The following is a 12,153-nucleotide window of genomic DNA, read 5'->3' as shown; positions in this document are numbered from 1 at the left end:
TTTATTTTTTACGCTGCTTTTATCTGCCGTCGAACGATTTCCATGTTCTTCTTCACTGCAGAAAATGATGCTCTTCCTCAGGATTTCTCAGTAAACATCCTCAAATCAAGACTGAACGAATGAAATGACTTGAAGTGAATTCAGCTTAAAACAAGAACAAAAATCATGTTTCCCCTTTGAATGAAGTTGAATGATTGTTTCTTCACCCAGATCACTGCTGATATAATGATGTAAGGATTCTGCCCTTTAACCTCTCAAATGTGAATAATATACACACAAATGAATCTAATTTTATAATGAGTATGAAGAGATCTGTAATGTACATGACTGTAACGAGAAAATAAATGACTCAATGCAAGATCTTTATTTCTTTGCTGGGTTTTTATTAACGATCATGTGGTCTTTTGTTGTAAGCATCAGTGCATTGAGCATTATTGGAAACGAATGATTAATGCAGCTAGATGTGTGACTCCTTCACGATCAAGGGTCTTCAGAGTTTGGCGTAGTCCTTCAGCACGGCCTCCAGCTTCTGGCTCAACGTGATGTTCCCTTTGACTTTCAGCTTGCCGGAGAAAAACTCCTGCGGGACAAACACCGAGCAGGAGGAGTGTGAATAACAGGGCTGAAGCCCGACGCTCGTGTGAGAGACGCAGCACCTTCTGAGGGTTCAGTTTGCCCGTCAGCAGCTGCATGAAGTCCTCGTCTGCGACGGTGAAGATCACGTCTGCTTTAGCGCCGCCGGCTCCTCTGTGCACAGATCCTCGGCCCGTCTTCAGATCCACGGCTGAGAGACAGTACAGTCACAAACACATCATCTCTGTCTGATGCAAACGTCTGAAGATGCTTAAATCAACACACTTACTTGAGAAGCAAAATGCAGGGATTGAAGTGTTCCGTCAGTCCATAAAGATTCATTCCTGAATGATTCAGCCGTTCGAACGAATCAATTGAATGAATGATTCAGTGATAAAATCAGTGACTTGTCGCCACCTGCTGGCGGATTTAGTTTCATTTTTAGCCTATAATTTCAGTTATTTAAATCATTTAATATTTCTGTATTCAACATTTTATATTTAAAACATTAATTTAATTGCCCTCATGCGACCTCTGAGCCTCATTAAACGTCTGGAAATGTACCGACAAGCCACTTTTGTGGTCTTCTGTGCCACCTCTGTAGTATAAATTAATTTATTAATACTAATTTCATTTGATTTGTAACTTATTTGTCTTATTCTACTTCTTATTAAGGAAAAAATAAATAAAAACGCTAAAAATGAAACTAAATCCGCCAGCAGGTGGCGACAAGTCACTGATTTTATCACTGAATCATTCATTCAATTGATTCGTTCGAACGGCTGATTCATTCAGGAATGAATCAAGTGACTCTCTTTATGAACTGACGGAACACTTTAATCCCTGAAAATGCCTTGTTTACTGAAAAACTGAAGTGAATCTATGCTTAAAACATGAACAAATATCTGTCAGTGCGGTCAGAGAAATAATCTTGTTTTCCCTTTAAATTAAGTTGATTTTTCTGACCCCCCCGACGCTTTTTTTTTCTTGTTTTAAGCATAAACTCATCAAAAAAAAAAATTTGTATACAATAAAAAAAAAAAAAAAGAATATCTTAACTCCAGTACGAATATCCAAACATTCAATTCAAATCACTTTTCATGATAAATACTGTTTCAAAGCAGCTTTACAGACAATGCTTTCTAAATTACAATTAAGAGTGGTCTTAAATCAAGATACATTTACTTCAGAAGCAAAATGTCTTGTTTTCTGAAATATTGATCAAAATGAAGTGAGTTTATCATTAAAACAAGAATAAACATCTGCCAGTGGGCTCAGAAAAATCTACTTCATTCAAAATGAGCTTATTTTGCTGAACTCATCGTCAGGTTTTAAGCATAAACTCACTTCATTTTGATCAATTTTTCAGAAAAATAAAATACTTAGGGTCAGACAGGGTTATTAAAGTTAAAACTAAAACCATAAAAAAAATTTTTGTTACTTGAAATAAAATAAAACACAAAATGTGCTAGTTTCCAAGGCAACGTTTCTCATTTTCATTTCGTTAAACTTAAATAAACTAAACTAAACAACTAAAATAAAATCTAATCACTAATATAGATATTTAAAAACAACAAAAACTAATAAAAATACTAAAACACATAACAAAATGACTAAAACTTTAACAAAAACGAACATGAAAGCAGAAACTATAGTCAGTTTAATGAAATTATTATTTCACGCCCAACAAACGCACGTCTGAACTCATCTGTGCTGCTAGATTGTAAAAGAAAAATGTATAATTTTGACCCATACAATATATTGTTGGCTATTGCTACAAATATACCCCAGCGACTTAACACTGCTTTTGTGCTGCAGGGACACATTTAGCAGTGGTTTTGTGTTTCTTTTTGGAGCTGGTTGATTTTACGCTCCTCAGTTTTTGAGTGAATATTGCCAAAATCATGCACAAATGAGTTTTTTCATTCAAAAACTGAGGTGCACGAGCTCAGATTATGTAAGCACAAATGTAAGCAAAGCCAGTATGCTTTAATCCAATGCGATGACATGAATAGCATGAAAAAGAACATCCTCTGCAGGTCTAAAGGAGCAGGACACAACGTGATGTGGAGATGTTTGTACTGCAATGCCTTCAGAGCCGCTGGCTACCGCATTCACAAACAGGACAGAACTGTGCCCCGGGGCATTCTGGGAGAGCGAACGCTTGCTGGCCTTACACTGGAGGTGAATCCTGTTCGCTTCCTTCCACATCTCCGTCTGCAGAGACTGTCCCGGATACACAGGCTTCACGAAACGCACCTGAAACACACATCAGGGTTATTAATCGGGCTGTCAAGCCAGTACAACTTCTAATCTAATTCATTACATCATGTGCAAATTAATCACCCATCAATTTCACACACCATCATGTGTTCATTTAAAGTCTTTGTGTTCAGTGAGAAAAGCGCACTGAATAGACATTACAAAAAGTTACTTTAGAGAGAAATATTTTTTGCATAAGTAAGGACAATAAAGCTTTTTTGAATTAATATTGAAATATGAAAATATTTTTTTTAAAGTGAAATGATACTCAAAACATCAAACTAATAGAGGCAAGTCACTGTCTTAATGAGTGACTCATTGAATCATTCATTCAACCGATTCTTTCAGAAATGAAGCAAGTGACTATTTATAAATGAATCATTGACTCAATCGATTCGTTCAAATGGCTGATTCATTCAGAAACGAAGCAAGTGACTGTCTTTATAAATGAGTCACTGAATCATTGACTTACTTGATTCATTCAAAACCATGGATTCATTCAGTAACGAATCACCGCTGTGTGTTGGCTATGTTCTGCTGTGGTTTTGATTGAAACTATTTTAGTTTGCGAAATTGAGCAAAAACAGGCAATATTGACAAAATCTAAAATGTAACAATATGAACTTTCTGTTTACTGAACTGTTGTATAAATCACTATCACATTTGCAGTGGTGCAGATATTGTGGAGAAACAGCTCTCTTGCTGGTGTGATATTGCTAAACTATATCATATGATATAAACATAAGAGGGTGATTTATATTCTGCGCTCATATCTTGAATTCTAATAGACTATCACGCAGTCAGTCTTAATTGCATCCAAATGAACACATTAAATTGACAGCCTAGTGATTAAAGTCAAATCGTGTCTCGTCTCGGTGTCGCTGCTGCTTTACCTTGATGGACTTGAACCTGGACACATCATTTCCTGCGAACTGCTTCAGAACGTGATCTCTAGATGTCTGATCTACAATCACAGCGTCTGGAGCTCTGTCTGGAAGAGGAGCCGTGTCCTGAAACAGTAACCCATCATTAATGACTGTTTGTGACTCAGTCCAGCTGAAGATGTTCAATGGTTTTTGTGATTCACCACAGCCTTCTGGGACGCCCGCTTCCCTCCGAATCCTCCAGCGCCAACGACGAACACCGAGAACTGATTATAACACACCAGCTCTCGCTCGCTGTACGTCTGAACTAAAAAAATACAAATACAGAAATACACACTACAGTTTGCCATCAGTATTATTTTAGGAAATGAACACTTTTATTAATCGAGGACGCGTTCAATTGATCAAAAGTGAGAGTAAAGACATTTATAATGTTACAGAAGATTTCCATTTCAAATAAACGCTGTTCTTTTGAACTTTCTGTTCATCTGTGAATCCTGAAATTAAATACAATGTATCACAGTTTCCACAAAAATAATGTTTTCAACATTGATAATAATCAGAAATGTTTCTCGAGCAGAATATTATACTGATTTCTGAAGATCATGTGACACTGAAGACTGGAGTAATGATGCTGAAAATACAGCTGCGCATCACAGAAATACATTACAGTTTAACAGAGATTCACATAGAAAACAGCTGTTTTAGATTCTAAAAATATTTCACTATTTATACAGTACTTTTGATCAAATAAATGCACCTCTGATGAGCAGAAGAGACTTCTTTCAGAAAAATCTCACCAAGCCTGAACTCTTGATGTCGATCATGTGACTCTCATTAGTTAAACTGGTGTAAGCTGGTCTGTAACTCACCGTCCAGCAGGATGACCATTCCTGATTTTTTATTATCTGTGTTTTTTGTTCTGTCACTGTCATTCTGTTACACTGTGGAAGCTTCTGTCACGAAAACAAATTCCTTGTATGTGTAAACATACCTGGCAATAAAGCTCATTCTGATTCTGAGGAGACTGAGACTTCATCCCCTGCCTCAAGTTATGAGCTGATGTGAATCTAGAAGCTTCATCTGGAACTGGAACTCTTTCAAAACAGCCATGTTGCAACCCATTCTTCTTGACAGTTTCAACAGCTTTTTAAGTCATGCATCATTACTACATGTTTTGTTTTGTTTATAACAGGACCCCATAACTTTGTACATGTTCAAGGTGTAAAGCTTTATGCATTGTTAAATGTTTTTATTGTTCTGGTTTTATGTCAGAATTAAAACATTCAAAACAAGTCAGTTGTTACAGTTGCTGTATAAGATTTATTAATTTATTAAAGTTTTCTGAATACTTTGGGAATAAAATGTCCATGAAATGACCTGACCATGATTAATTGCAATGTGGCTGTAACATGAAATATGAATTTTGACGTAGCACAGTTGAATATATGTCTCTCGCATAGGTCTGAGATTGGCTTGATACCAGTTTGACGCTGTGCTAGAAGTTCACCAGTATTTAAACCTCAGTTACATTTAAACAGCAGCTACGCTAATTATGTCCCTATTTGTTTCTCTGTTTTTGCCACGGGATTGATATCCCGTGGTAACTAGGATTTACACAAGCTTCAGTCTGGATCCAGAACACCTGAGAAGAGATGATGCCAACCCCTCAGAGGACCTCAGATGATGCCAACCCTGAAACAACCCACCAGATCCAGTCTGTATCCAGATCAGATGGTCACTGCAGTCACCCGGATCCAGTACGTATTCAGACCAGATGGTGGATCAGCACCTAGAGAGGACCTCTACAGCCCTGAAAGACAGCGGAGACCAGGACAACTAGATGAGCCCCAGATACAGATGTTATTCCCCTGTAAAGACCTTGTCTCAGACGACCACCAGGACAAGACCACAGGAACCAGATGAGTCCTCTGCACAATGTGACTGAAATTGAACTGCTGGTTTGGTCTGGCCAGAGGAGAACTGGCCCCCCGACTGAGCCTGGTTTCTCCCAAGGTTTTTTCTCCATTCTGTCACCGATGGAGTTTTGGTTCCTTGCCGCTGTCGCCTCTGGCTTGCTTAGTTGGGGACACTTCATTTCCAGCGATATCGTCGCCTTGATTGCACAGATACTATGATACTATGAACTGAGCTGAATGAAGACATCACTGAATTCAATGATGAACTGCCTTTAACTGAAAAATGAGTGTTTACTATTGTCATTATGCATTATTGACACACTATTTTCCTAATTAATGCTGTTCAGTTGCTTTGACACATGGATTATGGACTCATATTTTAGTTAAAAACGTCTTAATGCTGGATTAGTTTCAGCTTTTGTCTTCTCCAGATGTTAACTGATGGACTGGAGTGCTGTGGATTACTTGTGGATTATTGTGATGTTTTTATCAGCTCTCATTCTGACGGCACCCATTCACTGCTGAAACACTGATGCAATGCTACATTTCTACAAACCTGATGAAGACACAAACTCATCCTGATCTGGGATGAACTGAAGGTGAGCACATTTTCATTTATGGCTGAACTATTCCTCAAATATCTTAAGTGATCTTAGCATCTCAAGTGTATCTTGATTTGTGACCCTGCAGCACAAAAGCAGTGTTAAGTCGCTGGGGTATATTTGTAGCAATAGCCAACAATACATTGTATGGGTCAAAATTATACATTTTTCTTTTATGCCAAAAATTTTTTTTGCACCCTCAGATTCCAGATTTTCAAATAGTTGTATCTCAGCCAAATATTGTCCTCTCCTAACAAACCATACATCAATGGAAAGATTATTTATTCAGCTTTCAGCTGATGTATACATCTTAATTTAGAAAAATTGACCCTTATGACTGGTTTTGTGCTCCAGGGTCACATTTAAGGATGTTTATATATGTGTACTGGAAACGAGAGAGTAATAGTGAGGAAGAAGTGTGTTGATGATGTTCTCACAGGGTTTGTGCCGGTGGTCGCTCCGGTCGGATTGGCTCTGATTCCAGGTTCATCTTCCACTCTGGACAGAACCTCCACCAGCGTCTGCAGAGGCTCTTCATCAACACCGTGAGTAAGGTGATTAGCTCTGGATCTTCTCATGAGCTGTGATAGCTGCTAGAGTGAGTGTGAGGTTTACCCTGGATGCTGGCGTCAGTGAAGTCACAGATCTCGGTCCAAGCGTCTCGTACAGCCTCCGGCGTCATGCTCTTGTTCTTCTGCCGCACGGTTCGGCCCGGACTCCTCTCCCAGCGCACTGTCAACACACATCTCCAGTGATCAGATCACAGAAATCACATGACGAGTGTGATCCGATCACTCAAACCCCATATACACAGAAATACACTTACAGTAATAACTGGTGAACACTGACTCTTACTGAACTGAACTGATCATCTTCTGATTTACAGCTGAAGTTGAATTTGTTTAATATTTGATGCCTTTTAGAACATTAACACTGTTGCCGAACAACGACACGATTATCTCGCGGAATTTCTGCTTGAGGGGTCATCTCATAGTTGATGAAATCTGCAACATTGTGAAGCTGCTTTGCATCAGTCTGTGCTGTATAAAGCGCTGTAGGGTTTTTCACACACTGATATCATATCTTCTTCTGTGGGAAGAGTCTGTCAGCAGGCTTTCTGGTTTATGTTGACATTTGCTGTGACAGACAGTCACGTGATGTGATCTGATCACCTGATTTTGTTCATATTATGTAAACTTTCATCCGGCTCTAAACTGCTGCATGTGGCGAATTAAGCATTTAAAGGGACAGTTCACCCAAAAATGAAAATTCTGTCATTAATTACTCGCCCTCATGTCATTCCAAACCCGTAAGACCTTCGTTCATCTTCAGAACACAAATGAAGATATTTCAGATGAAATCCCAGAGCTCTCTGACCCTGCATAGACAGCAAGGGAACTTAAATGTTCAAGGCTTAGAAAGGCAGTGAAGACATCATTAAAATAGTCCATGTGACGTCAGTGGCTCAACCGTAATGTTATGAAGCTACGAGAATACTTTCTGTGTGCAAAGAAAACAAAAATAAGGACTTTATTCAACAATTTCTTCTCTTCTGTGTCTATGCGGGGTCAGAAAGCTCTGGGATTTCATCAGAAATATCTTCATTTGTGTTCTGAAGATGAACGAAGGTCTTACGGGTTTGGAACAACATGAGAGCGAGTGAATAATTACAGAATTATAATTTTAGGGTGAGCTATCCCTTTAAGTATTATTAACAACATCATGAATTTCCATAAAGCTGCTCTGAATGTTTTTGAAGAATAAAATTGACTGGATTTACTGACTGCGGCTCTTAAAGTGACGGCGGGCTGTTTTCCTGCTGCGACTGTGTGCTTCATATTAACCAAACAACAAAAGACACATTTAAAATCACACACTGCTCTTGAGTGAAGGACTTTTGTAGCTTTAATAAGACACAAAAAGTTGTTTTTGAGGACTTTTTGTTTGTTTGTTTGAAATTCCGCTGGTCTCTACAATGTAGATGTCATAGCAACCTTATTTACAGGAAATATATATTTGATATGCATCACTATCTTTAAATAAATCACTCGTATAAAGTTTTGGTCATATGGCCCCCTCATAATTGGAATTGGCTCATATTGGCCAAAATAATCGTGATTATGATTTTTGCCATAATCGAACAGCCCTACCTTTGACCTCTAATCCAGATGTTAATATGAGATCCATAATTAAATCCATATGAGGACTAGTAATGCTGATGCTTAAACACTACATAATAAGTTTGTGTATATACATACATATATAATTATAATGGGTGTGTAAGAGTGAGTCATGGATCTATTTCCGCCGCGGATGCTGATCTTCTCCCACAGAGATCCTCAGTTTCAGCAGAGCAGGACTTACATTTGCTGATCCATCCAGTGCCGAGCTAAAAACACAAACAGCAGCTGATGAGTTTCAGATGAGCATTCTGCATTCATTAGACGCTTTTATCTAAACTGCAATTAATGCATTCAAGATACAGTACACGTTCATGCATCTGAACCCATGACCCTTGCGTTCTCTACACACCTCGAACAGCCCTCCGTTCTCCTGACACGCTTCATGACACAGCCAGAGCACCAGCGGCGCCACCAACTCGGCCCTCAGCGACTGCACCAGATCTGAGAGAGCACAGGCTTTCAGTCTGGAGGTGAGAAGCTTCACTCACAGTCAGGTTCAGGCGTGAGGACTCGAGAACCTGGAGGCATGACGGTCTCGGTGAGTCGGAGCGATGGTGTTGCAGTGGATGTTGTACTTCTGTCCTGCGATGGCTAGCGTGTTGGAGAGGCCCAGCAGACCCAGCTTCGCCGCGCTGTAGTTCACCTGGCCGAAGTTCCCGTAGATTCCCGCCGCGGACGACGTCATGATGACCCTGAGAACAGACGAGAGGCATGACGCTCCTAGGGATGTAACGATTAACCGCGAGCCAGTTCGATTCAAATATGTGATGATTCAAATCGGTTGAGATGCTAAACAAATCACGATACAATTGCAGTAGGAGTTTATATGAATGTATGTCTGAGGGGAACTGACTGTCTTTAGAAATGTTTACGTGGTATTTTCTTTTCATCTTACCTCTGAACAATGCATATTACAGTAGTGTTCATAAGAGCAACGCTGCTTTGTTTACAGCGGTAACCAAGGAAACGCTGTATCATTGCTGTGGCAGCTCTGCTTTGGTTACAGCGGTAACCAAGGAAACGCTGTATCATTGCTGTGGTAGCTCTGCTTTGTTTACAGCGGTAACCAAGGAAACGCTGTATCATTGCTGTGGTAGCTCTGCTTTGTTTACAGCGGTAACCAAGGAAACGCGGTATCATTGCTGTGGTAGCTCTGCTTTGTTTACAGCGGTAACCAAGGAAACACTGTATCATTGCTGTGGTAGCTGCTGCTTTGTTTACAGCGGTAACCAAGGAAACACTGTATCATTGCTGTGGTAGCTCTGCTTTGTTTACAGCGGTAACCAAGGAAACACTGTATCATTGCTGTGGTAGCTCTGCTTTGTTTACAGCGGTAACCAAGGAAACACTGTATCATTGCTGTTCATAAGCGCCACCTGCTGGCAGAGAGTGACTCTGCGTCTCATTCAGCTCGTCTGCTGTTTCCTTCAGATATGTTTTATGTATAGTTTCATAAAACTAAAGTCAAACCATTCTGTTTTTGCTTCAAATTTCAAAATGATACAATCTAATTTAGATTAAAAACTGCTCATGTTGCATGTATGCAGCATCTTTGTTTGGATCATGATTAAAATCCAGTGGTTTCCTCTCATTTTAAATGGAAAGAGCACAGACAAAGCCTTAGTTTGTTCATATTAAGAGATTGCTTTATTTGTGTAACTTGCTTATTTGATTTGGGGTTTGTTTTAAAATCTCAATTTAGTTTTGTTATATTTCAATTTCACAAATAAACGTGCAGCAATAGCCTAATAAAACGACTTTTCATTTACTGTACAATGTCTTCAATCTCATTTTGTTAAAAAAAATTGTGAGAAGATTGAATGGTGAGTTGAGCCGCCGTACCTCCCAAACTTCTGGTTCTTCATGTGGTTCCATGCGGCGCGTGTGACGAGAAAGGAGCCCCTCAGGTGCACGTGCTGAATCAGGTCTGAAACACAGCGGCTTGAGTATCAGATCTGTAGTGACAGCTGTGACCGGCTGACGTCATACATACCCCAGTCCACATCACTGGTGCTAGCGAACGATCGGTCTCGCAGAATCCTTCACTGAACACCAGAGCAGAATTACAGCTCACGCCGCGCACTCACAGAGCCACTGAACACAATCACCAACTCACCCAGCGTTATTCAACACCACATCTGAAAAACAACACGCACACTTCAGTCCACAAACTGAGCATTCTGTCAGAAATTAATGCATTCATCTAAAGATGTATTTACACAGAAATTCCTTCTGCACATATACATACCCCAGCGACTTAACACTGCTTTTGTGCTCCAGGGTCACATTTAATATTATGTTTGCGCTAAAATTCAAAAGCATAGAGCGCAACCGTCGTTCCGGAAATAAAAACTAAATTTTCTCCACAGTGAAATCTGTTCTCATTATTAAACTTATTTTTTAAATAATCATGTTTAACCGCTGAAAACTACATTACCCATGATGCTGCACAGAAAATTCCACCAATCAGAGAGTCACGCATATTATATGCATATTATGCAATAAATATGTTGATACAATCAGCAACTTCAAATGAATGGTTTCATATTTTACCATCATTTTCAATTTGATTGTCATTCGCAGTGCATCATGGGATTGTAGTTCTTTTCCAAGCCATCAATTTTCACATACTTTTTGGCTACGAATCAAAGTTTTGGTAACACTTCACGTAAAGCCTTTCTGTATAATGCATAATTAAGCTATTCATAATGTACGTTGTTATGCATTATATCTTTTCATATGCAATTGTAAGCATTATAATATTTGAAGGTTTGTTTGTCACGTGTTTTAATCCATTATACTTGAAATAAGTATTATAACCGTGATTTCAATTATTCATGAGGACATTCAATGCATTACAAGGAATAATTAATGCATTAAAACTACTTTTATAATGCATTATGTATATAAACGCTTAAAGTAAAGTGTAATGTTGTGATTCTCCTCGTAGCTGGTTGGTTTCATGGCTTTTAATGCATTAAAAACTTTTTTTTTTTTTTTTATCCCTATGGGAAAAATACTTCAGGTGGACGGGCTCGAATTCACTCCATAGAGATCCTGGAGATGATGCATGAATAACTTCCGTTAACTGTCGTACGCGTGTTCATTCCGCCGGATGACGTAGGACGTAGCATAAGCTCCGGTGAGAATATGCTAGTCTCGCGAGAACCGACGTTTGTTAACAAGAGCAAAAGAAGCAAAGTTTCCTTACTTTAGCAAAGAAAAACCAGTCTCCTCTCGGCTTATATCGAAATCCTCCTGCATTTTTCTTTACAAATCCTCGTTTTGTGCTTCTAATTCGTGACCGGTGTTTTGTTTCATTCTCTTCGCTGTGCTTCCGCAGTCGTCACTTCTCACCGGAGCTTACGCTACGCCATCTGCCGGAATGAACGTGCGTACAACAGTTAGCGGAAGCTAGAGATTACTGCGTATAAAGTTTTAAATATGGATATTTTTCTTACACAAACGCATCGATTCGCTTCAGGAGGCCTTTATTCACCCCCCGGAGCCGTGTGGGACACTTTTTATGATGGATGGATGCGCTTTATTGGACTTCTTTTGGACTATTGACAAATAACACCCATTCACTGCCATTATAAAGCTTGGAAGAGCCAGGACATTTTTAAATATAACTCAGATTGAATTCGTCTGAAAGAAGAACGTCATATACAATACACCTAGGATGGCTTGAGGGTGAGTAAATCATGGGGTAATTTTCATTTTTGGGTGA

General features: G+C 39.2%; 1 pseudogene; it reads right to left on the bottom strand.

The window, feature by feature from the left end:
* The window catches only part of LOC107726221 (peroxisomal multifunctional enzyme type 2-like), a 12,734-nt pseudogene extending 1,204 nt beyond the window's left edge, over positions 1–11,530 (bottom strand).
* Between the last annotated feature and the right edge of the window lie 623 nt (positions 11,531–12,153).

Source organism: Sinocyclocheilus rhinocerous, unplaced genomic scaffold (assembly GCF_001515625.1).
Source record: "Sinocyclocheilus rhinocerous isolate Xijiao unplaced genomic scaffold, SAMN03320098_v1.1 scaffold2531, whole genome shotgun sequence".
Taxonomy (NCBI): domain Eukaryota; kingdom Metazoa; phylum Chordata; class Actinopteri; order Cypriniformes; family Cyprinidae; genus Sinocyclocheilus; species Sinocyclocheilus rhinocerous.
This window is presented reverse-complemented; position numbering and strand designations above follow the sequence as displayed.